The 20,405-nt window shown below is 38.4% G+C and overlaps 1 long non-coding RNA gene across 1 annotated transcript; it reads right to left on the bottom strand.

Annotated features, from left to right (window-relative positions):
- LOC115304458 lies at positions 1-6,926 on the bottom strand. Its single transcript, XR_003914441.1, has 3 exons — positions 6,896-6,926; positions 4,955-5,053; positions 1-53 (listed from the first exon to the last, which is right to left on the bottom strand). It is a non-coding gene; the product is annotated as an uncharacterized LOC115304458 (long non-coding RNA).
- Positions 6,927-20,405: the final 13,479 nt, after the last annotated feature.

The following is a 20,405-nucleotide window of genomic DNA, read 5'->3' as shown; positions in this document are numbered from 1 at the left end:
CTTTAATTCCTTTTTAATTTCTTGCTATGTTTTTCTATCCCTGATCATTTGTCCTGACAAAAAAAAAAAAAAAGGAAATTAGTAACTGTTATTGAACAAGCACATGAATCTAACATTAATTGAGCTCATGAGTTCTAAGTTGTAGGCAGCATGTGCTTATGTATTTGTTTCTGTTGATTATTTGTCATGTACAAGTTAAAGTCAAGTTTCTATAACAAAGAGACGTGAAAATACAGTGGCATACTTAAGAAGATAGTTTATTTTTCTCTCACATAACAGACCAGTGGTAGATAGTGGTCCAAGACAGCTAAGTAGGTATTATCTGCAAAGTAGGTATGATCTGGGTCCCAAGCTAGTGGGTTACCTCTGCCACCTTTAACCTGTGGCTTCCATCTCCTGTCCTGAGGCTACTCCACTTCCCAGCCTGAGGAAATGGGGAGGGAAAAATGAGAGGGCAAAAGAGTGGACGCAAGAGGCTTTCTTAGTATACATTTTTTCCATTCATGTCACATTGGCCATAATTTTGCCACATGACCACATCTGAGCTGCAAGAAAAGGCAGGGAATTTAGTGTTAAGTTGGACAGCCATGGGGTCAGATAAAACTCAAATGTGGAAAGGCAACGGAAAGGGGAGAGCTCTATTAATAAAACAAAAAAGAGATAATGGATGTTGGGGTAGAGACACCCGTCCCTACCACAGTGTGTTTTGGAGGAAAAAAGAGCAAAAGGAAAATGCATTTCACAAATTTAAATAATTAATAGGGATAGGAGCTGTATCTGTTAGACTTTTCGGTCCCAAATTTAGAACTTAAACCATTTATCTGCTCAGAATTCAGTGGATTATCTGGGTTAGGCTCAGCTGGGATGGTTCATTTCTGGTCTGTGTGTTGTTGGTCAGGTTCAGTCACGTGTCAGCTGGCAGACAATAGCAACACTGACATGTCTTGTAGTTGCCTGGCTCTTGGCAGAGGGAAAGGAGGTAATTGGCCATATGTTACTCATCATCCAGCAGGTAACCCTTAGCTTGTTTACATACCATTGGCCACAGGGTTACCAAGAGCAGCAAGAGAGGGTACTGGGCAGGGCACTTTTCAAGGGTCTACTTTATCACATGTGGTAATTTCTATTGGCAAAACAAGTCACATGGCCAAGTCCAGAGTCAAGACATAAAGAAATAGATACCAGCTCTTAATGGGGGTTGCAAATTCACATCAAAGGGACATGCATATGTCCTATATAGGAAGAAAAAGGATTTCTGACCATTTTTGCAAACATATACTACAAAAGCTAGACTCAAAGTACGTACACACAGAAGTATCACACAGAACATTCTGTAAAGTTTTAAATTGTTCTAAAATTGTTGACAACATTTTGTAAAGGGAATAATTAAATATATTTTATCTGTAGCATCATGAAAAGTACAAATCTAAGTATAATGAATCATTTTCACTCTAAGAAATAAAACAAGCTCTTTGGGGTGCCTGGATCTCAGCTGGCTAAGCGTCTGACTCTTGGTTTCGGCTCAGGTCATGATTTCACAGTCTGTGAGTTGGAGCCTTACATCAGACTCTGCACTGATGGTGTGGAACCTGCTCGGGATCTTCTCTCTCCCTCTCTTTCTGCCTCTCTCGCTCTCTCCCTCTCTCCCTCTCTCTCTCTCTCTCTCTCTCTCTCTCACTCAAAATAAGTAAATAAATGTTTAAAAAAATTAGTACTTTAAAAAAAGTATTAGAGAAGCATTATGAAAACAAAAATGACACAACTTTCTGGGTAGTGAGAGGGATACTCCCCAGAGAGAGTATCTTTTGAACTCAGTGACTAAAATTCTATTAGCCCTAATGAAACTTAGAGAACATTTTACATTTCTCCTCATTTACTTCTCTAATTCAATTCCACAGGCCTTTATTGTGTGCCTACTGCATACTATGCCCTGTGGCAATATAAAGACAAAGAATCATGCAATATTGTGAGTTTGCACATTTTATATTTTTTCTTGTTAAGTCAATAATAACACGAGTTTGGTGAAAGTATTTCCCTTTTTTTTTCTTTTGATAGGAGAACCAAATAAGAAATGTAACTACTTAAACCATCCAAGGATGCAGTTGTGCGAGCCCAGGACAGAGTCCAGAGCTGTCCTTGCATTGTGCTTGGGCACTATGGATGGGAAGAAGGCAAGCAGGACCGAAGAGGGTAGACATGTCTTATTTTAGACATTCATAGATGAAAAACTGGGATCATAAAGTAATAGACAGAAGTAGTAAAATTGACCCTATGCGGTTAGCATTAACCCTACGGGCACCTGGTTGGCACCTAGTGAGTGTCTGACTCTTGATTTCAGCTCAGGCCATATCCCAGGGTCATGGGATCAAGCCCTACATCGGGCTCTGCACTGAGCATGGAACCTGCTTAGGAGTCCCTCTTTCTCTCTCTGCCCCCTCCCCCGCTCATGTGCACTCTTTCTCTAAAATAAAAAATAAACTAATTAAGTAATTAAGTAATTAATATTAATACTATGCTTCTAGAAGCTTCCCATCTCACTCAGAATAAAATCCAAAGTTTTTACTATCCCCTGCAAGAGCCTGAAAGACCTAGCTATTCCTCTGACCCCATCTACCGTCTCCTTTTCCCTCTGTCTGCTTCCACCATCCTGCCTCATTGCTGTCCCTCAAAAACAGCAAGACATCCCACCTCAGAGCTTTCACTTCCTGTCCCCTCTGGCTGGGCCACTTCTTCCCAGTTCTCTGGAAGCCTTTCCTCAAATCTTCACCTTACTAAGGGGGCCCTTCCTAAACATGTTATATAAAACACAACCCTCCTTCTATCTCTCATTCTCCACTTAATGTGTTCTCTATTTTGTTCTTAGTACTTGTCATCACCTGACTTCACGTATATTTATTGTCTGTCTCTCCTACTGAGTATAAGCCTTTCAGGATATGATCTGCTTTTGTTGGCTGTTTTGTCCTTAGTACCTAGGAGAGGGTCTGGCACACATTGAGGGTTCATTAAACATTTGCTGAATGAATTCTCTTTTATTTACATATATTATTTATTATATTATGTACATATACCTATGCATATATATATATATATATATATATATATATATATACTCACAAATGTATATATGCATACACACTCATATATGTCAATGCAGGGTAATTGCTACAGTGTGGTTCTGGGATTCATTAACAATCTCTTTTCACAGGGCATCCCTGTCACTCTAAAATTGTTAACTTTATGTTTCTACCTGGTTCTGATCTCCTTTTGTTATTCTGTTGCAGTGTTCACTGATTGGTTTCTGATTTGTATTTTACACAGATTCATGAATTTCACCTTCTTTTGTCAAACCAAGTATAACTAATTAAAGAGAATCAGCATGACCTTCAATTTCTTACAACGCACTCTTTCAAGTAAAGATAATATCTGCCCTGCAATACATAGGTGCTGTCTATAATAGTTATTTCTTTTGATCTAGATGGTCTCTTTCCTATTTGCTATTACACAAACTCAGGCAGTAATGAAAGACGGTGCTCTCCATACCACAGATGCTGCATTATAAAATGCCCCCCTAAAAAATTCCTTCTATACAGTATCTATTGCAGATATATAATGAAGAAGTTTAAATGTACCTTTCAATAGTTGGATTCCTTTAAGTAAAGGAAGGCTTTCAGATTATTATTGCTTGGAAGCCCCTCTCCCATTAAACAAAAGCTATTTGTTGTGTGATTGCCTTCTGCTTCTAAAATATCCTCTCCCTTAATCACATGGGAATAAAAGCTCCCTGAGGGCTTGCCATTTAACCCTTCCAAGCCTAGATACATGTGGGCCACTGAGTACAGGTAGATCATAGAGAAAACTCCACAGGAACTCAGAAGGTGAACAAAAAGAGGCCAACCAGGGAGGAACAAAAAGAAAAATGATGGGCAGGTAGGAAAGTTTATAAGACAGTACCTATCTTCCCACCTCTCAATTTTAGCCCTTCTCTTTACCCCAACAGCCGCTTCTCCAATTTAGACCCTTATAATCTCTTACTCAACTATCCCATTGGTCCTTGAATGTTCTCCCTGACTCCATTTTCTCTTTCCTGTAATTTCTCCTTGATAGAATCACCTGACACTTTTCCTTATCTCACAAATGGGATGATATCACTTCAACAACCTTCAATGCTTCCTGTTGGTGGTATCATCAACCTGTACTCCTTGCCAAAACACTAAACAAACCTCTTGATGATCTAATCCCAGGTCACTCTCCCAACTTCATCACTCAGCATTAACACTGCAGCTAAAAACAGCTACACATCAGGTGCTCTCTGAGTTTTTTCACCCTGCCTCCTTTTATTTCTTCTACCAAGAAACTCTTCCCTTGAAAGCCAGGGTACTCCTCCTGGCCCAGAGAAATTTGACCTAATTCATGAGATCTTCCTTGGTCCTTTCAGTAGGAATCAATTGCTCTTTCCCTCATGTTCCATTAGGTTCTATGATTTCTTTCTACTGAATATGCATCATTCTTTTCCTTGTTATTTGGTATATGCCTTAATCCCCCCCCCCCCAGTAAATTGCCAGCTCTTTAAAAATATATTCATCTCCAGATCCCTTAAGGCGCTTATACCATGTGCTAGGCATGATTTCAAATGCTGCAGGTGTGGGAGTCATTTTTTAATCCTCCTAATAACCATACAAAGTATATGCTTTTATCCCCATTTCACAAATTAGTAGAACTAGGTACAGGCAAGTTAGGTAATTTGCCTCCCCTCCAGGACCAGTGAGTGTTGGAGCCAGTCAAACTTACCCCAGAGAGTCCACACTTAAACACTATCCTATGCATATATTTAAATCTTTTCAAAGAAAACATTTAAATAGTTCCAAAGACTGGTAGAAAATGCTATAAAAGAAGGTGATAGGAATATTAGGGAGAAATTCAGACTAAAAAAGCCCAGAGAAGTTAAGCTGCTTACCTGAGTTCACACAGTGAGGGATCGAGAGAGACAAAATGAAATCTGGACTTCCAGAGGCCGACCTAGTGTTCTTCACACTAGATCCTTCCTATGGAGTGTCTGGGCAATGAAAAAGAGATGAGAAATATAATTGTGTCTCAGGTAATTGTAAAAAGTAATGAAAAACTCGGGCAAAGATGGATCTCAACATACTACGACCTCTCTAATAAACCCATCTCTGCAGATGAATTTTTTTAAGTTCTAAAATGCAAAACCCTAAATCCATGGATCCAAGTAAATACAAAATGCAAATGGATGGAACTTGAAAAACAATAGCAAACTCCTTTTTAGGTTCTTACCATATGTTGGGACCTGTGCTAGCACTTGATCTAATTTCATCCTCACAACCAACCCATCATCATTATTATTATTATTAGCCCCATTTTACAGAGAGGGAACAGTCTCTGAGAAATTGAATGACTTTCTGAAGGTCACAGAGAGGGTAAGAAGTAGCAGTGGGATGCATATTCCAAATGAGGGTAATTTTTCAGAAAATAGAAGTTTATTCCTTGAAGTCCTAAAACCATTTTGGATTTCAATGTTCTCATATGTTGTGCACACTTTCTTGCCATCCAAGAGACAGAATTGGAATATATTTTAATCTTTTACTTAGTTCCCCAAATCACCATTTTGTGTGTCCCTATATACCAGCTCCCCTCTAAATGGTTGTAAGAAAGCAGTTATCACACAATGCCTTTTCCAGGCAGGTATGTCTAATGTCTCGCCACAAGGTGTCTTTAAATGTCTTGGTTTTCTTAGTCCCTGTGCCTACTTTTGTAGTTTCCCTGTTCTTCCTCTCATCAAAATACAGGGGCTATTATTTCTTGCAGTTATATGCCTTCACCGTCCCCACTGCTTTCTGCTATGGGTTGGGAAACCACCTAAAGGGCATTTTAGGACTTGGTAAAACTTTAGAGCTTTAAAATTTAACTGAGCTGCTGAGACACTGTGAGTCAGGTGAAGTTCCTGAGCAGAAGGGAAGCCATGCATTCTCCCTTTACTGGTCAAACTCCTTTCTTTAAGTGTATCCTGGTTATTTAAATGTCAGACAAATGCTGGGGGCTTGGTGGGAACTGGACATAAACATTTCACATTTATGTGTAATGACAGACTTATCAGGAAGAATAAAAAAAGCAACCATTTTAAAAAACATAATAAATTCTAATAGGATCAGATTGTAAAATTTCAAATGTTGTTTTTATTCTTTATTAAATATCAGAAGGTGATATGATAAGAACCTGAGCTTTGGACCTGGAAATACCTAAGTATACAATCTCTCTCCACTGCTTTCTGACAATTGACTTGGGCAAGTGACTTAATTTTCTCTGAGCTTCATTTCTTATTTTCATCTCTTAAATTGTAGATACTGATAAAAACCTATCTTATAAAATATGTAAAGTACCTGATCTATAACAGTTAGTTTTACAATCCTTTATAATACACTTGAGATCATATTTTTATTACTTCAAATTAAGATACACTTAGCTTTAAAGTTACATCCATGGTCTAGAATTTATCACTCATAATTATATAGCACAAAAGTTTCATGTCATCTCAGAAATTCTAAAACCAGCAGAGTTTTGTATTCAGAGTATCTGTGTGGTTTGAATTTACCAATCATCATCATTTGAGCCAGATGGCTTAAATTCAGTAGTTTCTAACTAAATATCTGTTGGATGGATAAATGAATGAATGGATGGATGGATGGATGGATGGATGGATGGATGGATAGATGGAAAAAATACTTAGACACAAAGTTAATATTTAAAGAGGATAGATTATGGATGAGTGTGTGTGTGTGTGTGTGTGTGTGTGTGTGTGTGTGTGTGTCTGCTAAGAAAATTATTCTACCTAGATGAGAAACATCATCTAATACAAGAAGATCAATGTGGCTGTACCTACCTGGACTTGAGCTTGAAGTATGAGGGTCCTCAGAAACATGGAACTGAAAGAAAGAGGAGAGAAACCAAGTAAAGTAAAAATGGATGTGAGGGTAGCACAGAATCTGGTCCAGCTACAAAGGCCCAGGAGAAGGAAGCTGGATAGTCTAAGGCTTAGAATCCAAGGGGCACAGAAAACATGGTATTATTCAGGAAACCATTACAACTGTGTGATCTGGTCTTACAAATAAGAGTGCACTGGAATGGAAAACTCAAAAAGGAGGAAGTCAGAGGATCTCAGGAAACAGAAAAGGACAGTCCTGGGAGATTTTTCCATTCCCTACAGAGTTGGGGCCTGCAGTCTGATATACCAGGATGGTGCCCAGCTCTCAGAGAAAGAGACTGGAAGGAACAAAACAGTCTGGTATTGGGGGTCAGAGGGCCAGGGGAAATGGGCAGAGAAATACATGGCTGACAAGAGTGTGGGCTAAGGCAGAAGCTTGAGAGACTGAAGATGCCGGACCAGGTAAAAGAGAGAGTAGCAAATACTATAACTCTAACCATCTGACAACAAAACAGTGGCCATCCCAAGTCTAACTGTCCAGAAGATTCAAGAAAGCAATGGAGCCTAGCACCCATGGCTGGGCTGAGTCCTAGATCCCCAGTCCAGAAATAATGTCTGCTTCACTCAAGATTGGCTTCAGAATTAGGAAAAGCTGGTGCTGGATAGCTTGAGTCAACAGCCCTAGTTATAAGAAAGAGGGAAGGCAGAAGCAAGAGAAACAATGCTGCTTGACGTCAGGAACCAAGTCTTCTTTATCTGTTCATATCTTATAACACAGATTTGCATAGGTAGGTTAGCAAAAGTTACATCTTTACTCATGGGTACAAATTAAGACCTCCAGTCACTAACTGTAACAAGACCCACTTACCTTTTTTCTCTTGGGTGTCGGTAAACGAAGTATGTCCTACCATATCCCCCTGCTTCTCCAAAATATTTTCATAGCTTCTGGCCTCATGTCTATCTGGGCCCTGACTTCTTTTCAAGAGGAAAGTGTTAATTACTTCCATAGAAATTTTTCGTTAGTCTTAAACCTCTTACCAAAAGTATTTTGACTCATATAGACTAGAGCTCTGAGCTTCTGCATAATTTTCTCTTCATAGTAGTGCCAAATTTAGTGAAACAAACATGTGTTTAGCCACTGCTATGGGGACTAGATGAAAAGAGAAAGACAAATAGTGAGCAAATATGATTATGACAAGGTCCCTGTCCCCAAGAAGTTTTAAAATTAGTCAGATAAGCAAATAAAAATAATGAAGTATGCTAAAACTCAATGAAACAAATAGTATAATGAAGATGCAAAGAACATGGAAGCAGGAACAATTAATTCTAAGTTAGAAGATATATATTTCTAATTTCAGTATCCCCTCCCCTGTGCATTTCCTGAACCCTCAAACAAACTGCACTCACTCTCTTCTCCAAAACTCCGTAGTACTTATTCCAACCTCGAAAGAATTTTCTTAGACTTTCTACTAACTCAGTTATATGTCTTCCATCCTCAAAGTAGACTAAGAAATAATGGAAGACTTTTGTGTATCTGATATAGGTTCTTGGACATAAGGGGCATTAAGTCTCCATTTTTGAAATGAACAAAAAAACATGTGTACATACATACAAAATGAATGCCTATTGTTTGAAAAGATAATTATTATTCTTAATACTCTGATTCCAAAATATTCCCTCCAAGTGTCCATGATTAACATGTTGAATTAGAGATGGTTCATATCCCACTAGTTTCAAAACAATTGCTTCAGCTATTTTTAATGAAGAAAATTACAAATCATTATTCAGTTTTCTAATGTAGCAACACAAATAATTTATGGAAAATCTAAACAAATGACTACTTCAAGATATATAATGTATGATATCCATAAAATGAAATTTTACTTATGTCTAAGCATAAATATATTCAATAAAGTTATGATCCAAAACAAAAACCCACTCTTTGCAGAAGACAATAGCTATATTACTAGATTTTTGGTTATTGGTTTAGACCAATATATAAATTTATTTTTAAAAAAAGACAAGGCGTAAGACATGTAATCTCTGACTAATTAATTACTAATGTGTATACTAATTAAAAATAATTAAAATCTTGAAATAGAGACCAAATACAGAATGTGCAACACTGAAACCAATAAACGCATAATTTCCAGTAAAGCACTCTCCTCTGAGTCACAGAACACAGATGATTTTTGATGTAAACATTCTATTATAAAAAGACCTCGTCTGACCCTTACCGTTGTAAACCTCTGTCCCAGGCCACACTTTCCACTGGGAATCCAAGAGCTGACATTCAGGTCCCACATTCAGAGTTCTTAGATCTCCAGTCTTTGCAAGTTATTTCCCCAAAGAGTTTGATAAACAAGGATGATTGGATATATTACTTTCCTCTTAATATGGCTATGTCGGGCTAGAGGCTCTAATAAACATGTGTTGGAGGAAGGGGGAAAAAAAAGGAAGGAAAGAAGAAAGGAAGTTAGTGCAAAAAGAAGGAATTCTGGTAAGAAGAGAGGACATACAAGAAGGAGGGAGGGAGAATGGATTCCATTTTATCCAATAGGTTTAAATGTTTAAAGTCTGAAAGTTTTCCTAATGGGTTATAGCAAATCGAGAAACATTAATTCAAGAAAAATGTAATAAATCTTAAAAAGAACAGCAAGAATACATCGCATTTGAGCTACAACCTGCTCATTCACTCCACATCAAGCTCAGTGCAGCAAAAGCTCAACTCTGGGTCCCTACAGTCAAGAAGATGAGGCAAAAAGGGAAGAAGAGAGGGAGGGAGGGTGATGATTCTTTTCATGTGTCAACTTGACTAGCCACAAGATGCCTAGCTATTTGATCGAATATTATTCTGAGTGTTTCCATAAGGGTGTTTTTGGATGAGATTAACATTTAAATTAGTAGTTTGAGTAAAGCAGATTTCCCTCCCAAATATGAATGGGCTTCATCCAATCAGTTGAATGCTTGAATAGAACAAATAGGGTGACCAGTCCCCCAAGTAAGGAAAGATAAAGTAGTGTATATAGTATAGTAAATTTGAAAGTCGGTAGCAATGTCTCTTCTTTCATTTCTGAGTCTAGTACTTTGAGTCTTCTCTCTTTTTCTTGATCAATCTGGTTAAATGCTTGTCAATTTTGGTGATCTTTTCAAAGAATCGAGTTTTGGTTTTGTTGGTTTTCACTATTATTTTTCTATTGCATTTCTTTTATTTCTATTCCATATTTATATATATTTATATTTATTATTTCCTTTCTTCCATTTGCTTCAGATTTACTTTGCTCTTTTTTTTTCAGTGTCCTAAGGTAGCAGGTTAGATAATTGACTTAAAATTATTCTTTTAAAATATAGACATTTATTATAACTTCCTTCCAAATACTGTTGTATACATTTTTCCTGAAGTACTGCTTTAATTATATCCTGTAATAAATTTGCTATCTTCCTTTTTTGCTTTGTTTTTATCACCTCAAAGTATTTTCTAATCTTGCTTATAATTTCTTCTTTGATCTACTGGTAATTTAGAAGTGTCTTATTTTTTCCACATTTTTGCAAATTTCTGAGAATTATTTTGTTGTTTTTGAGCTCTAACTTCATCTCATTGTGGTTTGAAAACATTCTTTGTATACTTTATATACCTTTTTATTTTTATTGAGTTTTTTTTAATGATCTGGCATATGGTCTATACCTGTAAATGATCCATGTGCACTTGAGAAGGTGTATTTGTGCTTTTCTTGGGTAGAATGTTCTACTGTTGTTAGATCTAGTTGACTTATAGTGTCATGAATTTTTCTATATTTGTTGATCTTCTGCCTGGTTGTTGTATCTACTATTGAAAGTACAATATTGAAGTTACAACTAGTATAGTTGAATTGTCTCCTTCTCCCTTCAAATAGTCAATTTTTGCTTCTGAATTTTGAAAACTCTCTTGTTAGGTGCATATATGTTTATAAGTGTTGCATCTAACTGATGAATAGATCCATTTGTTATTATAATGTGATCCTCCTTACCTCTAGTAACATATTTTTTATTTAAAGTCCATTTTGTCTGGTATTAGTACAGTCATTCTAGCTCTCTTATAATTGTTCTTTTCATGATACAACTTCCACTGAAATGAGCTGGAGTGTGTGAAGTGATGGAGTGGGTCATGGCTCAAATGCCACAGATTCTTGCTGCTCTTATCAAGATTAATTAGATATCCTTGAATAAATCTTTTTCCAATTGTTATATAGTATTAGGATAATTTACAGAGACTTAAAATTACTTAAAAAGTAAACTTCACCCATTATGGTTCTGCTGGGGAGATGATCCGTGGTGATTCTTACACCACTAATGTAGAAGTTCTCCTCAAACTTGACTTTAATCTCATCTTCTTCTTACCACCCTCTCCATGTAACTTTCTTTTCAGATTTAACTAAAACTTTAAAGATCTGAAGTGGGGAAATATGGAATCTGGTTTTTCATTATTCCTCCCATCTCTTTTTTTAGATCTAGGAGAAGGGATTAAGGGGATAGATGAATGTATATTTATCTTTTTAATGCTACTTCTGATCCTCCTTTCTTCCGTTTTCATTCCCTCTTTACCTCTCTTGGCTCCATTTGGATCGAAAGTAAATGGATTCACAAATATTTCCATTCTTTGATTGTTGTTGTCAAGAGTGGAATGAGGGAAGCTGGTCAGGTTATTTTGTTTTGGTTTGGTTTTTGTTCTTTATTTATTACCAGGCTTGAAGGACAACAAAGTGACAGACATGACCAATAGATCACCATTTTTATACCAATTGTGAATAGTGAGTTTTGTCTTCCCGGACCATTGAAAAGCCCCTGAAGAAAAAATATTCTATGCCTTAATCTCCCATCTGCAAAATGGAAATAGTTTTATTTAACCTGCCTGCCAACAATATTTTCATAAGAATCAGATGAGTTAGAAAATGTGAAATATTTAGGGAAAAAATGTAAAGATACTACACTAACAATCTTCTTTGACTTACCTACCTTCTTTACTCAGCGAGACACTAAATTTAAAACAATTAAGAAGTTCACACACCCTTCCCACCCTCCACTCATACCTCCTCTAACTCAAGCCAAAAAAAATTATCATCCATTCTTAAACTGAATGTAAATTTTGTTTACTCTTCAGGAGAGTATCCCTATGTTAGAGCAAGAGTAATAATTCATATGCATTCCACTATTAGCATTTCTAAAATCTTCAAAGTTAGAACTAGGGAATTTATTGCAGCTTTAGGCAATGCTGAAGGTGCCCCACAGCAATAATTGATGCTCTGAAAGCACACACAGAGAAAAAAATCATCTGAATTCTTTCAAGTTGTTTCTCTTCAAATTTATGAAATATTGATAGAAAAATATAAATAGGTATTAATGCTGTTTTAGTAAAGATTCAGTCCAGTGGAGACAGAGCATAATTTTTTTTCCAGCCTGCAGGATTAACACTGGAGTTGCCACTGATTCTGCATTAATAGCTAGAAATGTGTTTTATTGGTCTCTGCGCACCAGGTTTCTCAGGCAGGAAATGAGCCCTGAGCTTCCAAGACATGTCTGGAGGACACTGCCTAAAGACCTCAAGTTCTATAGACTTGTCTTGCCCACAAAATCACATATCAGAGACTGTATTCTGTCCTCATTCCACTATTTTCCCAATGCCTATCTATATCAGTTAGGAATTGCAGTTGGTTGTGAGTCTTAGAAAACCCAATCATCTGGGCTTATACAAGAAATCTGAGAGTGATTGTTTGTGTGGGTTCATTAGGTGAAGGATATTAATGCCAGGATTGCCAATTCTCTTGGTCTTACATTATGCTCATATTATAGCTGCTAGAGCTCCAGGCGTTACATCTTTATTCCAGGCAAGATAAAGAAAGATAGGGTACTATCCATTTTATCAAGAAAGTGAAGGCCTTCTCTGAAATTTCAAGCAATATTTCCTTCTTTTGTTTCACTGGCCAGAACAGTGTTACATAGCCACCCATAGCTTCAAGGTTGTCTAAAAATATGAGTGTTCAGCTTTGCAACTTCTATAGAAGGAGGCAAGGGAAAAGAGTTTGAAATGGGTACTAAGAGAGCTAACACAGCATCTGTTTTATGAGCTCTAAATTAACATTTGATAGATGAATGAGATCATTAAAACTGATGTAACCGGTAGAGCGTCAGAATTTTGTGACTTCTAGAAATATTTTTGTCAGATCCAAATTAGGGTTTCCCAAATGCAAATATAATTGGGGGAGAGTCAAATAATATAGATAATTAATTTTTATGTGTCAGTTTGACTAAGTCATGGATATCCAGATACCAGATTAAACATTATGTTTGGGTGTGCCTGGGAGGTTGTTTCCAGAAGAAATGAGCATTGGAGTTGGTGCTGACCTGAGTAGAGCAGATGGCTCTCCCCAGCTTGAATAGGCATCACCCAGTTTGTTGAGGGCTTGAATAGAACAAGAAGGCAGAAAATGTTTGGGGGGCCTCTCTCTCTGCCCAACGGTATCAATGAGCTTGTCCACAGATCTCCTGCTTTCAACACCCTTGGTTCTTAGGCCTTTAGCCTTGGACTGGAATCTACAACATCAAACTCCAAAGTATACTCTTGGCTCTATTGGGCCTCCAGCTCACAGACAGCAGACTGTGGGCCTCCAGTACTACATAATCCAACCCTTATAATAAATAGAGATAGAGGTAGAGATATGTAGATGTATAGATATAGCTCTAAGCCTCTATTGGTTCCATTTCCTGACTGATACACTGTGTGTATATGATGCTTGAGAAGAATAACAGCCCTGGTACAATAACCAGAAATCAGGCCAGAATTTGGGTGACACACAAATTATACAAAAGCCTCTCAGGGCTTCCAATAATTGGTGGTTTCCATTCTTGACAGGAAACAATCATCATCATCACATCATTAAATCTCTCACAAGGGAATTGGCAAAATCTAGAAACCACTCACCCAATAGCTTCCAAGCTGGAAGCCATCTTATGCACTGTGTTAAAAACTCTACCATTTGTGCACAGCTCAGAAAGATGTTAACTTATAGAAAATGTATGTCAGAAAGTGGGCCAGTTTCAGGACAGGGGCTGTGCTCATCTGTTTGACTGAAGCAGATCTAGCTCTAAGCCTGGGCCCGCTGGATCTGGAAGGAGTGGACACTACTTCTGTGAGATGTCATAAGAGTTTGTTTCCTGCCTCGGTCTCTTTAGCAGGGATCTTGCTCATTCCCCGGGAAGATGCATCCCACTTTTGGGAGGTGAGACAAAAATCTAGAGCTACAGAGAGTTCTCTTTCTTTCTCTTTCTAGCTCTCCTTCCTCCCTTCCTCCCTCCCTCGGTCCCTTCCTTCCTTCCTTCCTTCCTTCCTTCCTTCCTTCCTTCCTTCCTTCCTTCCTTCCTTCCCTTCTTTCTCCTTTCAAATTTAGGTTTGCTTTGAGGATCCATAACAGTTTTCTGTGAACTAGGCCTAATCTGAGGCCTAAAGACATGGGAAATTCTGATCCCAACAAATAAGAAAATCTTTGATCACTCAAAATCAACAAAGCAATGTTTAGCCATTATAAAATAATCAAAATATATACGATTTTGCCAGTAAAATAAATCTCAGTGGGTTACAATTTTGAAATCGCTATTTAATATTCTCCCAGATAAGGCTGTTCTTCTTTGTAATATGGAACTCACTACTGTAAGAACTTTGGTCAAAAACAAGTCAGCAAGGTCTCAGAATAGAAGGGTAAATAATGTTAGTTATATCGTAAAGGCAGTGGTGATAGGGAATACATCTTCAAGCATCAATCTGTATGGCTGGATTTGAAAGAATATATGTGTATATGATCTGTTTAAGTTTACCTCTCTTTTTATTCTCCAATATTTCACCATTAGAAATGCAGTCATTTTCATAGATGTTGCCCAGTCCCCACATTTAACATCTAACTATTTCTGAAAGAATTAACATATTAAGTGTCTAAGGAAGCATGAGTAGGCTAAAAGTGAGATAGAAACAAGGAGAGGTGAAAAATGCAACAAAGACTCATCCCCACGGGTTTACCCTAGGGTGTTTTTTAATTAGGTTTCCATTTTTGCAAATGAAAAGTAATTAAAATAGAAATCTAGTAAAGGCTTCCATCAAATATTAGAAAAATGAAAAAAAATGAGCATTCACAATGATATTTGATTAGCATTTTCATTACCAAGTTTCTTTATCCCTGTCTACAAATGTCAGCACATAAACTAGGCCTCTTTGGTTTTGCTTTCTTCCATAGCTTCATGTTTTAAGCCCAGAAAATCTGGCCATTAGAAATTTATTTTTAAATGGATTAAGTGCTCTCCCAGGAGCTATCTTTAAACTTTTCCATCTATATTTTGATAAAACTTCACATGAAGTCAATAACAAATTAGAACATAAATATTTAAGCAGCTCAAAGATAAAATGAGAGCTTCTCGCTTTCTCTCTTTTTTATGTTGCTGGTAATGTGCCAAGCAGAGGGGAATTAAGGGTCTTGGGGAATATGTCAAAAGTCTTTGCTTGTGCAAACAAGAAAAACCAAGCAAAAGGTCACTAATCTGAGAGAGGTTGGTGTCACCCTGGAGTTGATCTCATTCACTTCAGGAATCCCTAATATTCTCCAACACCTTCTCTCCATCTTCTTCCTAGAAGTTTAATACAGGAGGAAATGTACTAATAACTTTTCTGTGTATCTTCTCCCCTTAATGAAGTTTGTTGTGTTTCTTTTTAATGCAGGAGGAAGTGCCCTAATAATTTTTCCACGGGGCTTTTGGCCTTAATGAAGTATTGCTTTTAGAACTCTGAGGGGGGGGGTTGGTTTTTTTGTGTGTGTTTTTTTTCAGGTACAGGAAATTCTATTTATTTTCAAAGGACACCTAAAGAAGAAAAGGGTTCTTCACTTCAAAAGCAAACCAAATGAAATAAGAAGCAGAGGAAGTATCCCCCATCAAAAGAAACAAAGAATCAGCGAAATGAATATATGCTAATATATGCAAAGACGATTTCAGGAAGTGATGAACTTAAACAGATAACCCTCCCCCCCCCCACACACAATACGCTACTCATTTGCTAAAAAATCACTCTGAAAAGACTGTTTACTGGGATCACCTGTGCATGGAAATTGTCTATCAAGGAATGAATCTTATCTGTTCTGAGTGCCGAGATAAGATCTCATGCCAGGGAGGATTTTTCTCAGGCTTTCATGGTAATTGTAGATATTTGATTGCAACTCAGAATGTTTGTTCTACCTAATGAACAAAAGCACTGGATTAGTAATAGCTGGTATTAAAAGTTGTTTTTGTTTACAGCATGATTTAGACTTTAATATTCTCTGAGCACTCAAGAACATTCTCAAATGTCATATTTGTACCACATGCAAATAGTTCCCACTTTGAGTGAGCTGGAAACTAACAAATTGAGTCTCTGCCTGCTTTTGACTAACAGGAGAGGGTCTCCACACTGTACTCTGACTAATAGGCAAGAGTGGGTGAAAGTCCTGGAGGCGGAGGATTGCTCTGATTCATTTCCAGTTCCTTAAGACCAGGAGAAGGCATTTGGTGTCACGTCATGTCATTAACGGTATACTTTCAGAGGTAATCACGATGTTTTCATCTAGCCAAAGGATGATAACACAAAGGATACTGAATGAGGACATCCAGTCAATCTCTCTAATCCATCTTCATGGGAAAGCAAAATGAATAGAATGCATTCATTCGTTCACTCCTTCATTCATTCACTTAATCATTCATTCAACAAATATTCATTGAGCAAATGCCAAGCCCTGAACCTGATGTTACAGATAAAACAATCAGCAAGAAAAATACATTCCCAGAGCGCCTTCCTTTACATGTAAGCTTACATCGTCCAGCTCTATGAAACTTGAGCAAAAATAGACATAAAGCTCACAGTTTTTATATCCAACTGTTAATTATTAGCAAAGTACAGAGTCCAGGTCTGCTTCACAAAAACCAGAATGTTAGCACTGAGAGAAAAAAATTAGGACAACATCTTTGTTACCGAAGTGATGAAATAAATTCTAAAAGGTTAGAGATACCACCTGGCTATTTTCGTGGTAAAGTTAGGATTAGAACTTAGACTTTCTACTCTTCATCTGTGGTTTCGACACCACCTCTCAGGACCTCCTTAACCCCCACCCTCCACTATCCATATATACTTCAGAGAAAGAAAGGGTCTAATTTTTGAATGATGGCTGCATGGATTGCACCACGATACAGTTAACGGTAAGAGCCAGACTTCAATACACGCATACTTTAAATAACGAATTAGGCTTATCACTGATGATACCTTTAATTATGCCAAGGCAAAACTGGAGATGGTCTAATGGGAAATACAGATTACTTGTTAAAATTATTAACAGAGTTAATGTGCTTACATTTGTTTATGTGTACCAGAATCAGCTCAGATATTTGACTGCAATGACAATATGTGTAAAGATCAATTAAAAGTCATAGAGATGAGATATTGGATTTCTAGACCTTAATAGGATTTCATCTGCACTTGCTATATTATGTTACACAATTATAATTGAGCTTCCGTCAAACCACAGAATCTGTCACCTCACCAATTTGTTTTCCAAGCCCTAACGAACCTTATTTCCTGTTGAGAATGCTTTTAAAAGCATAACCCTGAGGAAGCAAGGTGGCATGGGGGTGATAGGCTTCTATTTACTTAGCAAGCCCAGGTAAAAAAACCATGGACATACGTAAAGTGAACTTGACAGCATTAGGAAGGTCCTCAGCAGCCATTTGTTCATATTATGAAGAGCATGCAAGTGCTCTCAAAAGGAATTGTAAACAACACATATAATTCACGTTCACTTTGAGCCCTAACATCAGATTCACTCCCTACATCTTTACTGTGAAGTGGTCAAGCTAAAGACAAAGTTGATACATTTTCCTCTGCATCTTTCTTAATTTTTTCTCCAAATTGAAAGCATTGAATTATAAGACAAACTTCACTGTAAAAGAACTTGGTGAGGTAGCTTTCACTTGATAAATGTGAGTTCTCTTTCCAATTTTGTTTAGAAAAGCAAAGACAATATCTAGAAGCCATAGTGTAATAAAGCTGTAAGATGGCAAATGTCTGGGATGACAGAACAAGGAGACTCTTTGGAGACTCACAGCTCCTATAATAATAATCTTGCTCCTTATACGGGCTTGTGATGGTACAGCCAGGAATGAGAGACGGACGGCTTCCTGTCAGTGGAGGGGAGTGTAATTCCTTAGAATTATTTATTTACAGATGGTAATAAGGAATGCTGGAGATCATGTGATGTGGCCCACCTTAGGAGCCCCCTGCCTGACAGATCTATAGCACATCTGCTTGAACATATCCACGAATGAGTTCACCTCTCTGAAACAACTGCCAGAGTTCTTCCTTAAGCCTAGCGAATATGTGCCTCTGTGATGCTTTAATCCCATTCCCAGAAGCCCCACAGCTCAGTTCAGAAAAGACTTGCTCTGTACCCATGGGTGCCTGACAGATTTCCTCAGACAGCTGCAGCTCAGCTGCCCTTTTCTTCAGCTCCCCCAGCTCCTCTTCCTCATCCCTGAGTTCATAGTGGGGAACCTTTGGGCTGAAAAATACTCACAGTTCACACAGTTCTGGGATGTGATGCGGAAGTTCATAGAACACCTTGCTTTGTTGTGCCAACATAATATTTTAATACGTGCACTCTTAACTGGTCGCTCTTTCAGAAGACAATACATTTAATCAAAACATTTGTTTTACTTTTTTTTAGTGTATTTTGAGAGACAGAGACAGAGAGTGAGTAGAAGAGGGGCCGAGAGGGAGGGAGACACAGAATCTGAAACAGGCTCCAGGCTCTGAGCTGTCAGCACAGAGCCCAACGCGGGGCTCGAACTCATGGACTATGAGATCATGACCTGAACTGAAGTTGGATGCTTAACCAACTGAGCCACCCAAGCGCCCCATAATCAAAACATTTTTAAGGCAATTCAATACTAAATATTTGGAAATACCTCACATGTCTCCTCTTCAGTCGATCTCTCCTGACTGAACACACAATTCTTAGAATGAATTTATTCTCACTTCTCTAAAAGAGAGTTTTCTGGGGGTACCTGGTCACCTTTCATATACAACCAGTGGCCAACTCCTGCCAGTTGTACCTCCGAACTATCTCCTGACCCCCCAGGTCCTCCGGTGGCTACTGCAGAAGGCTCCTCACACGTCTCTAGGCCTCCCTCCTGCTGCTGCCTTCCAGTCCCAGCTTTAGACAGCTGTCAGTGCCGCTTCCGAAACACTACTCTCGCCGTGCCTGCACCTGCTGAAAACCCTCACTAGCTCCCCAAAGGCTCTGAGCATGAAGTTCAAAGCCTGTGTCTTCTCTAACATAAATACTTCCAAATCTGGTTTCTCCTTGACTTCCCTCTTCCCCTCTCTCTCCAATCTCCCCCTCAGAAATATCAGCCCCAGGCATAGAAAACTTTCAGCGATGGAGCACCTGGGTGGCTCAGACAAATAAACGTCGGGCTTTTCCTTTTGGCTCAGGTCATGATCTCATGGTTCAGGAGTTTGAGCCCTGCATCAGCCTCTGTGCTGACAGTGCAGAGCCTGCTTGGGATTCTCTCTCTCCTCTCTCTCTTTCTCTCTGCCCCTCCTCTACTCATTCTCTCTCTCTCTCTCTATCCCTCTTCTCTCTTTCAAAACAAATAAACATTTTTTAAAATTAAAAAAAAAACTTCTTCCGACGTCTACAACAAGCTACCCTCTGTCTATCTCGTGTGCAAGCCGTTGTCCATGCTATTTTCTGCGCCTGAAACCCTCTCTTCTAGGTCTTCACCGACAACCTCATCACCAGTGTGTGCTTCAGAGACGCGTCCTCAAGGACATTCTCTCTGCTGCCTTGGACACCCAGCCATCCATTCCCATGGTCTCTTGCGATTCCCCAGGGCCCGCGCTCACCACACATGCTGCTAAGTACCTATTATGTTGCTTTTCTCCCTCACTAAAACATCAGTCCTCTCTAAGGGCGAAGCCCATGCTCTGCTGTTTACTGTCGAACTCTCAGAGTTTAGCGCTGTGCCTGACACATAGTGCACGCCTCATAAGTATTTTTGAGGGGAAAAAGAAGAAGGGAGAAGGGAAGGCAGGAAAGGAGAGGGACATTTCACATGCCATTTAAAATACATCAGCCAGAGCTTAAGTGCAGTCGGCTAGAGGGGATGTGCCAAGAAAAGTGAGAAAATGAAGCCAGGCAGTTCCCTCTCAAAGTTTCACGGTGCCATTCATAGAAGACACAAGCTTCTGAGGAAGATTTGCTTTTTCATTTGACCAATATTTATTAGGTATTATATTACAAAAAGTATTTCATATCATAAACACAGTATAGAATTACGGTTGAGAGCCAGTTTTAGAGCCAGAACGTCTAATCACAGTTGCAGCACTTACTATGTGACATTGGGCGTGCTACTGAACCTCCTGGCC

The sequence above is a fragment of the Suricata suricatta genome, chromosome 10, assembly GCF_006229205.1.
Source record: "Suricata suricatta isolate VVHF042 chromosome 10, meerkat_22Aug2017_6uvM2_HiC, whole genome shotgun sequence".
Taxonomy (NCBI): domain Eukaryota; kingdom Metazoa; phylum Chordata; class Mammalia; order Carnivora; family Herpestidae; genus Suricata; species Suricata suricatta.
Note: the sequence above shows the minus strand (reverse complement) of the source record. Positions and strands in the feature narration are given on the sequence as shown.